This window comes from Pleurodeles waltl, chromosome 1_1 (assembly GCF_031143425.1).
Source record: "Pleurodeles waltl isolate 20211129_DDA chromosome 1_1, aPleWal1.hap1.20221129, whole genome shotgun sequence".
Taxonomy (NCBI): Eukaryota; Metazoa; Chordata; class Amphibia; order Caudata; family Salamandridae; genus Pleurodeles; species Pleurodeles waltl.
In genome coordinates, this window is record NC_090436.1 from 303,908,638 (window position 1) to 303,924,515 (window position 15,878).

The window sequence follows — 15,878 nt, forward strand, 5'->3', positions numbered from 1 at the left end:
GGTGAGCAGGGAAGCGTGCCACCGAATGGTACTCAACCTGCTGAGAGACTACACAGACAAGGACAACAAGGAGGGTGAGAAGGAGGAAGAACTGTAAACCCTAACCCCTCCTTCCCACTGAACTCCCCACACTGCCCCAAGAAACCAAACCCCCCCTTTACTACTTATTTCATATGTAAACTGACTGTGTTGTTAAAATATGATTTGAAACAAAGTTGAAGTGGACTGCCCTTCCTAAGGGAAGAGGTACCACTCTTTAAAAACCTATGTATCGCCTACTTAAAGCACTTAATAAAGGTTTTTGAAACTTAAAAAAAAAAAAAAAAAAAGGTGGTTCTCCCAGGGTGAGGCTCATCCATTGCACTTCGGATGTGCTGACCCCTGCGATGTCCCCAAATGCGGGATACTCGACTGCATAATTTCTGGTAGTGGGGGACTGCGTTCGCGCTTTCCCCTGATCTCTGGTATCAAGAAAGGCAACAAGAAAAACCACTCTGGAGCACCCTTAGCTGTCTCTCCAGCTTCCTTCTGGGTGCTGCAGCAGGCTGGAAATGGGGCTGGGCAAGGGGAAGAGGCATGCAAATTCAGGAGCCTGGGGAGTGCTGGGATAGCTGCCGCCTCCCACTCAGGGGACCTATCCAGAGAGAGGAAAGTAGGCCCTGGCTAGGTGACAGGTCTGTCCCTCTCAGCTAAGCCCCTGGGCTTGTGGACCGGCTGTCAGCCTGTAGTCCTCACCCTTGCCTTCTGGGGCCAAGACTATGGCTGAGGCCACCAGGCCTGGGCCCGGCGAGGGTTCTGCCGCGTTTGGGAGCGTTCGGGAAGGCGTGAGGGGCTCAGGGCGCGAAACACTGCTCCCCGGCAGGCCTTTTCCCTGGCTTTGGCCAACAAAAGCACTGCCTAGCCCTAGAGTAGGGCTTAGTGGCAGTTCTGTAGGCTCAGAAGCCTCCAACTCTGCTTCTGGGCCTTCTTTCCACCTGGCGAGCCCACCTGTCAGCATGCTGTACTCTACCCTTGCCCAAATTCTCAGCAATGGAGAGGATCCTGAAAGCAAGGCCCTGATTGGCTCTGCTGGATGGCGTGGTCATGTAAATTTCACTGGCCGGCCGGCCGAGGCTTCTGGGAAGCAGCTTTGGGTAGGCAACGGCTTTGCCCAAAGGGTCTGCGGGGCCTTGGCTGGTCACTTTGCGCCCCCACGCCCATGCTCTGCCCCGCCTCAGGCCTTGCCTCTGTGGATGCCACCCTCGCTCTGCAGGGAGATGCCAAGCGGGCCCCCCTTGCCCTGTCCCCTTCCAACTCATACTTACCTGGCAGGGGAGACACCATGATCACGAAGGTGGTTCTCCCAGGGTGAGGCTCATCCATTGCACTTCGGATGTGCTGACCCCTGCGATGTCCCCAAATGCGGGATACTCGACTGCATAATTTCTGGTAGTGGGGGACTGCGTTCGCGCTTTCCCCTGATCTCTGGTATCAAGAAAGGCAACAAGAAAAACCACTCTGGAGCACCCTTAGCTGTCTCTCCAGCTTCCTTCTGGGTGCTGCAGTAGGCTGGAAATGGGGCTGGGCAAGGGGAAGAGGCATGCAAATTCAGGAGCCTGGGGAATGCTGGGAAAGGGCCTCAAAAGCTGCTTCTGGGCCTTCGTTCCACCTGGCGAGCCCACCTGTCAGCATGCTGTACTCTACCCTTGCCCAAATTCTCAGCAATGGAGAGGATCCTGAAAGCAAGGCCCTGATTGGCTCTGCTGGATGGCGTGGTCATGTAAATTTCACTGGCCGGCCGGCCGAGGCTTCTGGGAAGCAGCTTTGGGTAGGCAACGGCTTTGCCCAAAGGGTCTGCGGGGCCTTGGCTGGTCACTTTGCGCCCCCACGCCCATGCTCTGCCCCGCCTCAGGCCTTGCCTCTGTGGATGCCACCCTCGCTCTGCAGGGAGATGCCAAGCGGGCCCCCCTTGCCCTGTCCCCTTCCAACTCATACTTACCTGGCAGGGGAGACACCATGATCACGAAGGTGGTTCTCCCAGGGTGAGGCTCATCCATTGCACTTCGGATGTGCTGACCCCTGCGATGTCCCCAAATGCGGGATACTCGACTGCATAATTTCTGGTAGTGGGGGACTGCGTTCGCGCTTTCCCCTGATCTCTGGTATCAAGAAAGGCAACAAGAAAAACCACTCTGGAGCACCCTTAGCTGTCTCTCCAGCTTCCTTCTGGGTGCTGCAGCAGGCTGGAAATGGGGCTGGGCAAGGGGAAGAGGCATGCAAATTCAGGAGCCTGGGGAGTGCTGGGATAGCTGCCGCCTCCCACTCAGGGGACCTATCCAGAGAGAGGAAAGTAGGCCCTGGCTAGGTGACAGGTCTGTCCCTCTCAGCTAAGCCCCTGGGCTTGTGGACCGGCTGTCAGCCTGTAGTCCTCACCCTTGCCTTCTGGGGCCAAGACTATGGCTGAGGCCACCAGGCCTGGGCCCGGCGAGGGCTCTGCCCGGCGAGGGTTCTGCCGCGTTTGGGAGCGTTCGGGAAGGCGTGAGGGGCTCAGGGCGCGAAACACTGCTCCCCGGCAGGCCTTTTCCCTGGCTTTGGCCAACAAAAGCACTGCCTAGCCCTAGAGTAGGGCTTAGTGGCAGTTCTGTAGGCTCAGAAGCCTCCAACTCTGCTTCTGGGCCTTCTTTCCACCTGGCGAGCCCACCTGTCAGCATGCTGTACTCTACCCTTGCCCAAATTCTCAGCAATGGAGAGGATCCTGAAAGCAAGGCCCTGATTGGCTCTGCTGGATGGCGTGGTCATGTAAATTTCACTGGCCGGCCGGCCGAGGCTTCTGGGAAGCAGCTTTGGGTAGGCAACGGCTTTGCCCAAAGGGTCTGCGGGGCCTTGGCTGGTCACTTTGCGCCCCCACGCCCATGCTCTGCCCCGCCTCAGGCCTTGCCTCTGTGGATGCCACCCTCGCTCTGCAGGGAGATGCCAAGCGGGCCCCCCTTGCCCTGTCCCCTTCCAACTCATACTTACCTGGCAGGGGAGACACCATGATCACGAAGGTGGTTCTCCCAGGGTGAGGCTCATCCATTGCACTTCGGATGTGCTGACCCCTGCGATGTCCCCAAATGCGGGATACTCGACTGCATAATTTCTGGTAGTGGGGGACTGCGTTCGCGCTTTCCCCTGATCTCTGGTATCAAGAAAGGCAACAAGAAAAACCACTCTGGAGCACCCTTAGCTGTCTCTCCAGCTTCCTTCTGGGTGCTGCAGCAGGCTGGAAATGGGGCTGGGCAAGGGGAAGAGGCATGCAAATTCAGGAGCCTGGGGAGTGCTGGGATAGCTGCCGCCTCCCACTCAGGGGACCTATCCAGAGAGAGGAAAGTAGGCCCTGGCTAGGTGACAGGTCTGTCCCTCTCAGCTAAGCCCCTGGGCTTGTGGACCGGCTGTCAGCCTGTAGTCCTCACCCTTGCCTTCTGGGGCCAAGACTATGGCTGAGGCCACCAGGCCTGGGCCCGGCGAGGGCTCTGCCCGGCGAGGGTTCTGCCGCGTTTGGGAGCGTTCGGGAAGGCGTGAGGGGCTCAGGGCGCGAAACACTGCTCCCCGGCAGGCCTTTTCCCTGGCTTTGGCCAACAAAAGCACTGCCTAGCCCTAGAGTAGGGCTTAGTGGCAGTTCTGTAGGCTCAGAAGCCTCCAACTCTGCTTCTGGGCCTTCTTTCCACCTGGCGAGCCCACCTGTCAGCATGCTGTACTCTACCCTTGCCCAAATTCTCAGCAATGGAGAGGATCCTGAAAGCAAGGCCCTGATTGGCTCTGCTGGATGGCGTGGTCATGTAAATTTCACTGGCCGGCCGGCCGAGGCTTCTGGGAAGCAGCTTTGGGTAGGCAACGGCTTTGCCCAAAGGGTCTGCGGGGCCTTGGCTGGTCACTTTGCGCCCCCACGCCCATGCTCTGCCCCGCCTCAGGCCTTGCCTCTGTGGATGCCACCCTCGCTCTGCAGGGAGATGCCAAGCGGGCCCCCCTTGCCCTGTCCCCTTCCAACTCATACTTACCTGGCAGGGGAGACACCATGATCACGAAGGTGGTTCTCCCAGGGTGAGGCTCATCCATTGCACTTCGGATGTGCTGACCCCTGCGATGTCCCCAAATGCGGGATACTCGACTGCATAATTTCTGGTAGTGGGGGACTGCGTTCGCGCTTTCCCCTGATCTCTGGTATCAAGAAAGGCAACAAGAAAAACCACTCTGGAGCACCCTTAGCTGTCTCTCCAGCTTCCTTCTGGGTGCTGCAGCAGGCTGGAAATGGGGCTGGGCAAGGGGAAGAGGCATGCAAATTCAGGAGCCTGGGGAGTGCTGGGATAGCTGCCGCCTCCCACTCAGGGGACCTATCCAGAGAGAGGAAAGTAGGCCCTGGCTAGGTGACAGGTCTGTCCCTCTCAGCTAAGCCCCTGGGCTTGTGGACCGGCTGTCAGCCTGTAGTCCTCACCCTTGCCTTCTGGGGCCAAGACTATGGCTGAGGCCACCAGGCCTGGGCCCGGCGAGGGTTCTGCCGCGTTTGGGAGCGTTCGGGAAGGCGTGAGGGGCTCAGGGCGCGAAACACTGCTCCCCGGCAGGCCTTTTCCCTGGCTTTGGCCAACAAAAGCACTGCCTAGCCCTAGAGTAGGGCTTAGTGGCAGTTCTGTAGGCTCAGAAGCCTCCAACTCTGCTTCTGGGCCTTCTTTCCACCTGGCGAGCCCACCTGTCAGCATGCTGTACTCTACCCTTGCCCAAATTCTCAGCAATGGAGAGGATCCTGAAAGCAAGGCCCTGATTGGCTCTGCTGGATGGCGTGGTCATGTAAATTTCACTGGCCGGCCGGCCGAGGCTTCTGGGAAGCAGCTTTGGGTAGGCAACGGCTTTGCCCAAAGGGTCTGCGGGGCCTTGGCTGGTCACTTTGCGCCCCCACGCCCATGCTCTGCCCCGCCTCAGGCCTTGCCTCTGTGGATGCCACCCTCGCTCTGCAGGGAGATGCCAAGCGGGCCCCCCTTGCCCTGTCCCCTTCCAACTCATACTTACCTGGCAGGGGAGACACCATGATCACGAAGGTGGTTCTCCCAGGGTGAGGCTCATCCATTGCACTTCGGATGTGCTGACCCCTGCGATGTCCCCAAATGCGGGATACTCGACTGCATAATTTCTGGTAGTGGGGGACTGCGTTCGCGCTTTCCCCTGATCTCTGGTATCAAGAAAGGCAACAAGAAAAACCACTCTGGAGCACCCTTAGCTGTCTCTCCAGCTTCCTTCTGGGTGCTGCAGTAGGCTGGAAATGGGGCTGGGCAAGGGGAAGAGGCATGCAAATTCAGGAGCCTGGGGAATGCTGGGAAAGGGCCTCAAAAGCTGCTTCTGGGCCTTCGTTCCACCTGGCGAGCCCACCTGTCAGCATGCTGTACTCTACCCTTGCCCAAATTCTCAGCAATGGAGAGGATCCTGAAAGCAAGGCCCTGATTGGCTCTGCTGGATGGCGTGGTCATGTAAATTTCACTGGCCGGCCGGCCGAGGCTTCTGGGAAGCAGCTTTGGGTAGGCAACGGCTTTGCCCAAAGGGTCTGCGGGGCCTTGGCTGGTCACTTTGCGCCCCCACGCCCATGCTCTGCCCCGCCTCAGGCCTTGCCTCTGTGGATGCCACCCTCGCTCTGCAGGGAGATGCCAAGCGGGCCCCCCTTGCCCTGTCCCCTTCCAACTCATACTTACCTGGCAGGGGAGACACCATGATCACGAAGGTGGTTCTCCCAGGGTGAGGCTCATCCATTGCACTTCGGATGTGCTGACCCCTGCGATGTCCCCAAATGCGGGATACTCGACTGCATAATTTCTGGTAGTGGGGGACTGCGTTCGCGCTTTCCCCTGATCTCTGGTATCAAGAAAGGCAACAAGAAAAACCACTCTGGAGCACCCTTAGCTGTCTCTCCAGCTTCCTTCTGGGTGCTGCAGCAGGCTGGAAATGGGGCTGGGCAAGGGGAAGAGGCATGCAAATTCAGGAGCCTGGGGAGTGCTGGGATAGCTGCCGCCTCCCACTCAGGGGACCTATCCAGAGAGAGGAAAGTAGGCCCTGGCTAGGTGACAGGTCTGTCCCTCTCAGCTAAGCCCCTGGGCTTGTGGACCGGCTGTCAGCCTGTAGTCCTCACCCTTGCCTTCTGGGGCCAAGACTATGGCTGAGGCCACCAGGCCTGGGCCCGGCGAGGGCTCTGCCCGGCGAGGGTTCTGCCGCGTTTGGGAGCGTTCGGGAAGGCGTGAGGGGCTCAGGGCGCGAAACACTGCTCCCCGGCAGGCCTTTTCCCTGGCTTTGGCCAACAAAAGCACTGCCTAGCCCTAGAGTAGGGCTTAGTGGCAGTTCTGTAGGCTCAGAAGCCTCCAACTCTGCTTCTGGGCCTTCTTTCCACCTGGCGAGCCCACCTGTCAGCATGCTGTACTCTACCCTTGCCCAAATTCTCAGCAATGGAGAGGATCCTGAAAGCAAGGCCCTGATTGGCTCTGCTGGATGGCGTGGTCATGTAAATTTCACTGGCCGGCCGGCCGAGGCTTCTGGGAAGCAGCTTTGGGTAGGCAACGGCTTTGCCCAAAGGGTCTGCGGGGCCTTGGCTGGTCACTTTGCGCCCCCACGCCCATGCTCTGCCCCGCCTCAGGCCTTGCCTCTGTGGATGCCACCCTCGCTCTGCAGGGAGATGCCAAGCGGGCCCCCCTTGCCCTGTCCCCTTCCAACTCATACTTACCTGGCAGGGGAGACACCATGATCACGAAGGTGGTTCTCCCAGGGTGAGGCTCATCCATTGCACTTCGGATGTGCTGACCCCTGCGATGTCCCCAAATGCGGGATACTCGACTGCATAATTTCTGGTAGTGGGGGACTGCGTTCGCGCTTTCCCCTGATCTCTGGTATCAAGAAAGGCAACAAGAAAAACCACTCTGGAGCACCCTTAGCTGTCTCTCCAGCTTCCTTCTGGGTGCTGCAGCAGGCTGGAAATGGGGCTGGGCAAGGGGAAGAGGCATGCAAATTCAGGAGCCTGGGGAGTGCTGGGATAGCTGCCGCCTCCCACTCAGGGGACCTATCCAGAGAGAGGAAAGTAGGCCCTGGCTAGGTGACAGGTCTGTCCCTCTCAGCTAAGCCCCTGGGCTTGTGGACCGGCTGTCAGCCTGTAGTCCTCACCCTTGCCTTCTGGGGCCAAGACTATGGCTGAGGCCACCAGGCCTGGGCCCGGCGAGGGCTCTGCCCGGCGAGGGTTCTGCCGCGTTTGGGAGCATTCGGGAAGGCGTGAGGGGCTCAGGGCGCGAAACACTGCTCCCCGGCAGGCCTTTTCCCTGGCTTTGGCCAACAAAAGCACTGCCTAGCCCTAGAGTAGGGCTTAGTGGCAGTTCTGTAGGCTCAGAAGCCTCCAACTCTGCTTCTGGGCCTTCTTTCCACCTGGCGAGCCCACCTGTCAGCATGCTGTACTCTACCCTTGCCCAAATTCTCAGCAATGGAGAGGATCCTGAAAGCAAGGCCCTGATTGGCTCTGCTGGATGGCGTGGTCATGTAAATTTCACTGGCCGGCCGGCCGAGGCTTCTGGGAAGCAGCTTTGGGTAGGCAACGGCTTTGCCCAAAGGGTCTGCGGGGCCTTGGCTGGTCACTTTGCGCCCCCACGCCCATGCTCTGCCCCGCCTCAGGCCTTGCCTCTGTGGATGCCACCCTCGCTCTGCAGGGAGATGCCAAGCGGGCCCCCCTTGCCCTGTCCCCTTCCAACTCATACTTACCTGGCAGGGGAGACACCATGATCACGAAGGTGGTTCTCCCAGGGTGAGGCTCATCCATTGCACTTCGGATGTGCTGACCCCTGCGATGTCCCCAAATGCGGGATACTCGACTGCATAATTTCTGGTAGTGGGGGACTGCGTTCGCGCTTTCCCCTGATCTCTGGTATCAAGAAAGGCAACAAGAAAAACCACTCTGGAGCACCCTTAGCTGTCTCTCCAGCTTCCTTCTGGGTGCTGCAGTAGGCTGGAAATGGGGCTGGGCAAGGGGAAGAGGCATGCAAATTCAGGAGCCTGGGGAATGCTGGGAAAGGGCCTCAAAAGCTGCTTCTGGGCCTTCGTTCCACCTGGCGAGCCCACCTGTCAGCATGCTGTACTCTACCCTTGCCCAAATTCTCAGCAATGGAGAGGATCCTGAAAGCAAGGCCCTGATTGGCTCTGCTGGATGGCGTGGTCATGTAAATTTCACTGGCCGGCCGGCCGAGGCTTCTGGGAAGCAGCTTTGGGTAGGCAACGGCTTTGCCCAAAGGGTCTGCGGGGCCTTGGCTGGTCACTTTGCGCCCCCACGCCCATGCTCTGCCCCGCCTCAGGCCTTGCCTCTGTGGATGCCACCCTCGCTCTGCAGGGAGATGCCAAGCGGGCCCCCCTTGCCCTGTCCCCTTCCAACTCATACTTACCTGGCAGGGGAGACACCATGATCACGAAGGTGGTTCTCCCAGGGTGAGGCTCATCCATTGCACTTCGGATGTGCTGACCCCTGCGATGTCCCCAAATGCGGGATACTCGACTGCATAATTTCTGGTAGTGGGGGACTGCGTTCGCGCTTTCCCCTGATCTCTGGTATCAAGAAAGGCAACAAGAAAAACCACTCTGGAGCACCCTTAGCTGTCTCTCCAGCTTCCTTCTGGGTGCTGCAGTAGGCTGGAAATGGGGCTGGGCAAGGGGAAGAGGCATGCAAATTCAGGAGCCTGGGGAATGCTGGGAAAGGGCCTCAAAAGCTGCTTCTGGGCCTTCGTTCCACCTGGCGAGCCCACCTGTCAGCATGCTGTACTCTACCCTTGCCCAAATTCTCAGCAATGGAGAGGATCCTGAAAGCAAGGCCCTGATTGGCTCTGCTGGATGGCGTGGTCATGTAAATTTCACTGGCCGGCCGGCCGAGGCTTCTGGGAAGCAGCTTTGGGTAGGCAACGGCTTTGCCCAAAGGGTCTGCGGGGCCTTGGCTGGTCACTTTGCGCCCCCACGCCCATGCTCTGCCCCGCCTCAGGCCTTGCCTCTGTGGATGCCACCCTCGCTCTGCAGGGAGATGCCAAGCGGGCCCCCCTTGCCCTGTCCCCTTCCAACTCATACTTACCTGGCAGGGGAGACACCATGATCACGAAGGTGGTTCTCCCAGGGTGAGGCTCATCCATTGCACTTCGGATGTGCTGACCCCTGCGATGTCCCCAAATGCGGGATACTCGACTGCATAATTTCTGGTAGTGGGGGACTGCGTTCGCGCTTTCCCCTGATCTCTGGTATCAAGAAAGGCAACAAGAAAAACCACTCTGGAGCACCCTTAGCTGTCTCTCCAGCTTCCTTCTGGGTGCTGCAGTAGGCTGGAAATGGGGCTGGGCAAGGGGAAGAGGCATGCAAATTCAGGAGCCTGGGGAATGCTGGGAAAGGGCCTCAAAAGCTGCTTCTGGGCCTTCGTTCCACCTGGCGAGCCCACCTGTCAGCATGCTGTACTCTACCCTTGCCCAAATTCTCAGCAATGGAGAGGATCCTGAAAGCAAGGCCCTGATTGGCTCTGCTGGATGGCGTGGTCATGTAAATTTCACTGGCCGGCCGGCCGAGGCTTCTGGGAAGCAGCTTTGGGTAGGCAACGGCTTTGCCCAAAGGGTCTGCGGGGCCTTGGCTGGTCACTTTGCGCCCCCACGCCCATGCTCTGCCCCGCCTCAGGCCTTGCCTCTGTGGATGCCACCCTCGCTCTGCAGGGAGATGCCAAGCGGGCCCCCCTTGCCCTGTCCCCTTCCAACTCATACTTACCTGGCAGGGGAGACACCATGATCACGAAGGTGGTTCTCCCAGGGTGAGGCTCATCCATTGCACTTCGGATGTGCTGACCCCTGCGATGTCCCCAAATGCGGGATACTCGACTGCATAATTTCTGGTAGTGGGGGACTGCGTTCGCGCTTTCCCCTGATCTCTGGTATCAAGAAAGGCAACAAGAAAAACCACTCTGGAGCACCCTTAGCTGTCTCTCCAGCTTCCTTCTGGGTGCTGCAGTAGGCTGGAAATGGGGCTGGGCAAGGGGAAGAGGCATGCAAATTCAGGAGCCTGGGGAATGCTGGGAAAGGGCCTCAAAAGCTGCTTCTGGGCCTTCGTTCCACCTGGCGAGCCCACCTGTCAGCATGCTGTACTCTACCCTTGCCCAAATTCTCAGCAATGGAGAGGATCCTGAAAGCAAGGCCCTGATTGGCTCTGCTGGATGGCGTGGTCATGTAAATTTCACTGGCCGGCCGGCCGAGGCTTCTGGGAAGCAGCTTTGGGTAGGCAACGGCTTTGCCCAAAGGGTCTGCGGGGCCTTGGCTGGTCACTTTGCGCCCCCACGCCCATGCTCTGCCCCGCCTCAGGCCTTGCCTCTGTGGATGCCACCCTCGCTCTGCAGGGAGATGCCAAGCGGGCCCCCCTTGCCCTGTCCCCTTCCAACTCATACTTACCTGGCAGGGGAGACACCATGATCACGAAGGTGGTTCTCCCAGGGTGAGGCTCATCCATTGCACTTCGGATGTGCTGACCCCTGCGATGTCCCCAAATGCGGGATACTCGACTGCATAATTTCTGGTAGTGGGGGACTGCGTTCGCGCTTTCCCCTGATCTCTGGTATCAAGAAAGGCAACAAGAAAAACCACTCTGGAGCACCCTTAGCTGTCTCTCCAGCTTCCTTCTGGGTGCTGCAGCAGGCTGGAAATGGGGCTGGGCAAGGGGAAGAGGCATGCAAATTCAGGAGCCTGGGGAGTGCTGGGATAGCTGCCGCCTCCCACTCAGGGGACCTATCCAGAGAGAGGAAAGTAGGCCCTGGCTAGGTGACAGGTCTGTCCCTCTCAGCTAAGCCCCTGGGCTTGTGGACCGGCTGTCAGCCTGTAGTCCTCACCCTTGCCTTCTGGGGCCAAGACTATGGCTGAGGCCACCAGGCCTGGGCCCGGCGAGGGCTCTGCCCGGCGAGGGTTCTGCCGCGTTTGGGAGCGTTCGGGAAGGCGTGAGGGGCTCAGGGCGCGAAACACTGCTCCCCGGCAGGCCTTTTCCCTGGCTTTGGCCAACAAAAGCACTGCCTAGCCCTAGAGTAGGGCTTAGTGGCAGTTCTGTAGGCTCAGAAGCCTCCAACTCTGCTTCTGGGCCTTCTTTCCACCTGGCGAGCCCACCTGTCAGCATGCTGTACTCTACCCTTGCCCAAATTCTCAGCAATGGAGAGGATCCTGAAAGCAAGGCCCTGATTGGCTCTGCTGGATGGCGTGGTCATGTAAATTTCACTGGCCGGCCGGCCGAGGCTTCTGGGAAGCAGCTTTGGGTAGGCAACGGCTTTGCCCAAAGGGTCTGCGGGGCCTTGGCTGGTCACTTTGCGCCCCCACGCCCATGCTCTGCCCCGCCTCAGGCCTTGCCTCTGTGGATGCCACCCTCGCTCTGCAGGGAGATGCCAAGCGGGCCCCCCTTGCCCTGTCCCCTTCCAACTCATACTTACCTGGCAGGGGAGACACCATGATCACGAAGGTGGTTCTCCCAGGGTGAGGCTCATCCATTGCACTTCGGATGTGCTGACCCCTGCGATGTCCCCAAATGCGGGATACTCGACTGCATAATTTCTGGTAGTGGGGGACTGCGTTCGCGCTTTCCCCTGATCTCTGGTATCAAGAAAGGCAACAAGAAAAACCACTCTGGAGCACCCTTAGCTGTCTCTCCAGCTTCCTTCTGGGTGCTGCAGCAGGCTGGAAATGGGGCTGGGCAAGGGGAAGAGGCATGCAAATTCAGGAGCCTGGGGAGTGCTGGGATAGCTGCCGCCTCCCACTCAGGGGACCTATCCAGAGAGAGGAAAGTAGGCCCTGGCTAGGTGACAGGTCTGTCCCTCTCAGCTAAGCCCCTGGGCTTGTGGACCGGCTGTCAGCCTGTAGTCCTCACCCTTGCCTTCTGGGGCCAAGACTATGGCTGAGGCCACCAGGCCTGGGCCCGGCGAGGGCTCTGCCCGGCGAGGGTTCTGCCGCGTTTGGGAGCGTTCGGGAAGGCGTGAGGGGCTCAGGGCGCGAAACACTGCTCCCCGGCAGGCCTTTTCCCTGGCTTTGGCCAACAAAAGCACTGCCTAGCCCTAGAGTAGGGCTTAGTGGCAGTTCTGTAGGCTCAGAAGCCTCCAACTCTGCTTCTGGGCCTTCTTTCCACCTGGCGAGCCCACCTGTCAGCATGCTGTACTCTACCCTTGCCCAAATTCTCAGCAATGGAGAGGATCCTGAAAGCAAGGCCCTGATTGGCTCTGCTGGATGGCGTGGTCATGTAAATTTCACTGGCCGGCCGGCCGAGGCTTCTGGGAAGCAGCTTTGGGTAGGCAACGGCTTTGCCCAAAGGGTCTGCGGGGCCTTGGCTGGTCACTTTGCGCCCCCACGCCCATGCTCTGCCCCGCCTCAGGCCTTGCCTCTGTGGATGCCACCCTCGCTCTGCAGGGAGATGCCAAGCGGGCCCCCCTTGCCCTGTCCCCTTCCAACTCATACTTACCTGGCAGGGGAGACACCATGATCACGAAGGTGGTTCTCCCAGGGTGAGGCTCATCCATTGCACTTCGGATGTGCTGACCCCTGCGATGTCCCCAAATGCGGGATACTCGACTGCATAATTTCTGGTAGTGGGGGACTGCGTTCGCGCTTTCCCCTGATCTCTGGTATCAAGAAAGGCAACAAGAAAAACCACTCTGGAGCACCCTTAGCTGTCTCTCCAGCTTCCTTCTGGGTGCTGCAGCAGGCTGGAAATGGGGCTGGGCAAGGGGAAGAGGCATGCAAATTCAGGAGCCTGGGGAGTGCTGGGATAGCTGCCGCCTCCCACTCAGGGGACCTATCCAGAGAGAGGAAAGTAGGCCCTGGCTAGGTGACAGGTCTGTCCCTCTCAGCTAAGCCCCTGGGCTTGTGGACCGGCTGTCAGCCTGTAGTCCTCACCCTTGCCTTCTGGGGCCAAGACTATGGCTGAGGCCACCAGGCCTGGGCCCGGCGAGGGCTCTGCCCGGCGAGGGTTCTGCCGCGTTTGGGAGCGTTCGGGAAGGCGTGAGGGGCTCAGGGCGCGAAACACTGCTCCCCGGCAGGCCTTTTCCCTGGCTTTGGCCAACAAAAGCACTGCCTAGCCCTAGAGTAGGGCTTAGTGGCAGTTCTGTAGGCTCAGAAGCCTCCAACTCTGCTTCTGGGCCTTCTTTCCACCTGGCGAGCCCACCTGTCAGCATGCTGTACTCTACCCTTGCCCAAATTCTCAGCAATGGAGAGGATCCTGAAAGCAAGGCCCTGATTGGCTCTGCTGGATGGCGTGGTCATGTAAATTTCACTGGCCGGCCGGCCGAGGCTTCTGGGAAGCAGCTTTGGGTAGGCAACGGCTTTGCCCAAAGGGTCTGCGGGGCCTTGGCTGGTCACTTTGCGCCCCCACGCCCATGCTCTGCCCCGCCTCAGGCCTTGCCTCTGTGGATGCCACCCTCGCTCTGCAGGGAGATGCCAAGCGGGCCCCCCTTGCCCTGTCCCCTTCCAACTCATACTTACCTGGCAGGGGAGACACCATGATCACGAAGGTGGTTCTCCCAGGGTGAGGCTCATCCATTGCACTTCGGATGTGCTGACCCCTGCGATGTCCCCAAATGCGGGATACTCGACTGCATAATTTCTGGTAGTGGGGGACTGCGTTCGCGCTTTCCCCTGATCTCTGGTATCAAGAAAGGCAACAAGAAAAACCACTCTGGAGCACCCTTAGCTGTCTCTCCAGCTTCCTTCTGGGTGCTGCAGCAGGCTGGAAATGGGGCTGGGCAAGGGGAAGAGGCATGCAAATTCAGGAGCCTGGGGAGTGCTGGGATAGCTGCCGCCTCCCACTCAGGGGACCTATCCAGAGAGAGGAAAGTAGGCCCTGGCTAGGTGACAGGTCTGTCCCTCTCAGCTAAGCCCCTGGGCTTGTGGACCGGCTGTCAGCCTGTAGTCCTCACCCTTGCCTTCTGGGGCCAAGACTATGGCTGAGGCCACCAGGCCTGGGCCCGGCGAGGGCTCTGCCCGGCGAGGGTTCTGCCGCGTTTGGGAGCGTTCGGGAAGGCGTGAGGGGCTCAGGGCGCGAAACACTGCTCCCCGGCAGGCCTTTTCCCTGGCTTTGGCCAACAAAAGCACTGCCTAGCCCTAGAGTAGGGCTTAGTGGCAGTTCTGTAGGCTCAGAAGCCTCCAACTCTGCTTCTGGGCCTTCTTTCCACCTGGCGAGCCCACCTGTCAGCATGCTGTACTCTACCCTTGCCCAAATTCTCAGCAATGGAGAGGATCCTGAAAGCAAGGCCCTGATTGGCTCTGCTGGATGGCGTGGTCATGTAAATTTCACTGGCCGGCCGGCCGAGGCTTCTGGGAAGCAGCTTTGGGTAGGCAACGGCTTTGCCCAAAGGGTCTGCGGGGCCTTGGCTGGTCACTTTGCGCCCCCACGCCCATGCTCTGCCCCGCCTCAGGCCTTGCCTCTGTGGATGCCACCCTCGCTCTGCAGGGAGATGCCAAGCGGGCCCCCCTTGCCCTGTCCCCTTCCAACTCATACTTACCTGGCAGGGGAGACACCATGATCACGAAGGTGGTTCTCCCAGGGTGAGGCTCATCCATTGCACTTCGGATGTGCTGACCCCTGCGATGTCCCCAAATGCGGGATACTCGACTGCATAATTTCTGGTAGTGGGGGACTGCGTTCGCGCTTTCCCCTGATCTCTGGTATCAAGAAAGGCAACATGAAAAACCACTCTGGAGCACCCTTAGCTGTCTCTCCAGCTTCCTTCTGGGTGCTGCAGCAGGCTGGAAATGGGGCTGGGCAAGGGGAAGAGGCATGCAAATTCAGGAGCCTGGGGAGTGCTGGGATAGCTGCCGCCTCCCACTCAGGGGACCTATCCAGAGAGAGGAAAGTAGGCCCTGGCTAGGTGACAGGTCTGTCCCTCTCAGCTAAGCCCCTGGGCTTGTGGACCGGCTGTCAGCCTGTAGTCCTCACCCTTGCCTTCTGGGGCCAAGACTATGGCTGAGGCCACCAGGCCTGGGCCCGGCGAGGGCTCTGCCCGGCGAGGGTTCTGCCGCGTTTGGGAGCATTCGGGAAGGCGTGAGGGGCTCAGGGCGCGAAACACTGCTCCCCGGCAGGCCTTTTCCCTGGCTTTGGCCAACAAAAGCACTGCCTAGCCCTAGAGTAGGGCTTAGTGGCAGTTCTGTAGGCTCAGAAGCCTCCAACTCTGCTTCTGGGCCTTCTTTCCACCTGGCGAGCCCACCTGTCAGCATGCTGTACTCTACCCTTGCCCAAATTCTCAGCAATGGAGAGGATCCTGAAAGCAAGGCCCTGATTGGCTCTGCTGGATGGCGTGGTCATGTAAATTTCACTGGCCGGCCGGCCGAGGCTTCTGGGAAGCAGCTTTGGGTAGGCAACGGCTTTGCCCAAAGGGTCTGCGGGGCCTTGGCTGGTCACTTTGCGCCCCCACGCCCATGCTCTGCCCCGCCTCAGGCCTTGCCTCTGTGGATGCCACCCTCGCTCTGCAGGGAGATGCCAAGCGGGCCCCCCTTGCCCTGTCCCCTTCCAACTCATACTTACCTGGCAGGGGAGACACCATGATCACGAAGGTGGTTCTCCCAGGGTGAGGCTCATCCATTGCACTTCGGATGTGCTGACCCCTGCGATGTCCCCAAATGCGGGATACTCGACTGCATAATTTCTGGTAGTGGGGGACTGCGTTCGCGCTTTCCCCTGATCTCTGGTATCAAGAAAGGCAACAAGAAAAACCACTCTGGAGCACCCTTAGCTGTCTCTCCAGCTTCCTTCTGGGTGCTGCAGTAGGCTGGAAATGGGGCTGGGCAAGGGGAAGAGGCATGCAAATTCAGGAGCCTGGGGAATGCTGGGAAAGGGCCTCAAAAGCTGCTTCTGGGCCTTCGTTCCACCTGGCGAGCCCA

The 15,878-nt window shown here is 59.5% G+C and overlaps 17 non-coding genes and 1 pseudogene across 17 annotated transcripts; all 18 read left to right on the forward strand.

Moving 5' to 3' along the window:
- The first annotated feature begins 319 nt into the window (after window positions 1-319).
- LOC138291940 (U1 spliceosomal RNA) lies at window positions 320-457 on the forward strand (annotated as a pseudogene).
- An 839-nt stretch (window positions 458-1,296) lies between these two features.
- LOC138293218 (U1 spliceosomal RNA) lies at window positions 1,297-1,460 on the forward strand. Its single transcript, XR_011202931.1, has one exon. It is a non-coding gene; the product is annotated as a U1 spliceosomal RNA (small nuclear RNA).
- A 510-nt stretch (window positions 1,461-1,970) lies between these two features.
- Window positions 1,971-2,134, forward strand: LOC138293263 (U1 spliceosomal RNA). The gene has a single exon (XR_011202947.1). It is a non-coding gene; the product is annotated as a U1 spliceosomal RNA (small nuclear RNA).
- An 855-nt stretch (window positions 2,135-2,989) lies between these two features.
- LOC138293329 (U1 spliceosomal RNA) lies at window positions 2,990-3,153 on the forward strand. Its single transcript, XR_011202966.1, has one exon. It is a non-coding gene; the product is annotated as a U1 spliceosomal RNA (small nuclear RNA).
- Window positions 3,154-4,008: 855 nt separating this feature from the next.
- LOC138293377 (U1 spliceosomal RNA) lies at window positions 4,009-4,172 on the forward strand. Its single transcript, XR_011202984.1, has one exon. It is a non-coding gene; the product is annotated as a U1 spliceosomal RNA (small nuclear RNA).
- Window positions 4,173-5,011: 839 nt separating this feature from the next.
- Window positions 5,012-5,175, forward strand: LOC138293430 (U1 spliceosomal RNA). Its single transcript, XR_011203000.1, has one exon. It is a non-coding gene; the product is annotated as a U1 spliceosomal RNA (small nuclear RNA).
- A 510-nt stretch (window positions 5,176-5,685) lies between these two features.
- LOC138293493 (U1 spliceosomal RNA) lies at window positions 5,686-5,849 on the forward strand. Its single transcript, XR_011203020.1, has one exon. It is a non-coding gene; the product is annotated as a U1 spliceosomal RNA (small nuclear RNA).
- An 855-nt stretch (window positions 5,850-6,704) lies between these two features.
- Window positions 6,705-6,868, forward strand: LOC138293551 (U1 spliceosomal RNA). Its single transcript, XR_011203042.1, has one exon. It is a non-coding gene; the product is annotated as a U1 spliceosomal RNA (small nuclear RNA).
- Window positions 6,869-7,723: 855 nt separating this feature from the next.
- Window positions 7,724-7,887, forward strand: LOC138293615 (U1 spliceosomal RNA). The gene has a single exon (XR_011203061.1). It is a non-coding gene; the product is annotated as a U1 spliceosomal RNA (small nuclear RNA).
- A 510-nt stretch (window positions 7,888-8,397) lies between these two features.
- LOC138293673 (U1 spliceosomal RNA) lies at window positions 8,398-8,561 on the forward strand. The gene has a single exon (XR_011203075.1). It is a non-coding gene; the product is annotated as a U1 spliceosomal RNA (small nuclear RNA).
- Window positions 8,562-9,071: 510 nt separating this feature from the next.
- On the forward strand, window positions 9,072-9,235 carry LOC138293725 (U1 spliceosomal RNA). The gene has a single exon (XR_011203092.1). It is a non-coding gene; the product is annotated as a U1 spliceosomal RNA (small nuclear RNA).
- A 510-nt stretch (window positions 9,236-9,745) lies between these two features.
- On the forward strand, window positions 9,746-9,909 carry LOC138293792 (U1 spliceosomal RNA). The gene has a single exon (XR_011203111.1). It is a non-coding gene; the product is annotated as a U1 spliceosomal RNA (small nuclear RNA).
- A 510-nt stretch (window positions 9,910-10,419) lies between these two features.
- Window positions 10,420-10,583, forward strand: LOC138293848 (U1 spliceosomal RNA). Its single transcript, XR_011203122.1, has one exon. It is a non-coding gene; the product is annotated as a U1 spliceosomal RNA (small nuclear RNA).
- An 855-nt stretch (window positions 10,584-11,438) lies between these two features.
- LOC138293909 (U1 spliceosomal RNA) lies at window positions 11,439-11,602 on the forward strand. The gene has a single exon (XR_011203133.1). It is a non-coding gene; the product is annotated as a U1 spliceosomal RNA (small nuclear RNA).
- An 855-nt stretch (window positions 11,603-12,457) lies between these two features.
- On the forward strand, window positions 12,458-12,621 carry LOC138293955 (U1 spliceosomal RNA). The gene has a single exon (XR_011203144.1). It is a non-coding gene; the product is annotated as a U1 spliceosomal RNA (small nuclear RNA).
- Window positions 12,622-13,476: 855 nt separating this feature from the next.
- LOC138294014 (U1 spliceosomal RNA) lies at window positions 13,477-13,640 on the forward strand. The gene has a single exon (XR_011203155.1). It is a non-coding gene; the product is annotated as a U1 spliceosomal RNA (small nuclear RNA).
- Window positions 13,641-14,495: 855 nt separating this feature from the next.
- On the forward strand, window positions 14,496-14,659 carry LOC138294095 (U1 spliceosomal RNA). Its single transcript, XR_011203183.1, has one exon. It is a non-coding gene; the product is annotated as a U1 spliceosomal RNA (small nuclear RNA).
- Window positions 14,660-15,514: 855 nt separating this feature from the next.
- LOC138294179 (U1 spliceosomal RNA) lies at window positions 15,515-15,678 on the forward strand. Its single transcript, XR_011203250.1, has one exon. It is a non-coding gene; the product is annotated as a U1 spliceosomal RNA (small nuclear RNA).
- The last annotated feature ends 200 nt before the right edge of the window (window positions 15,679-15,878 follow it).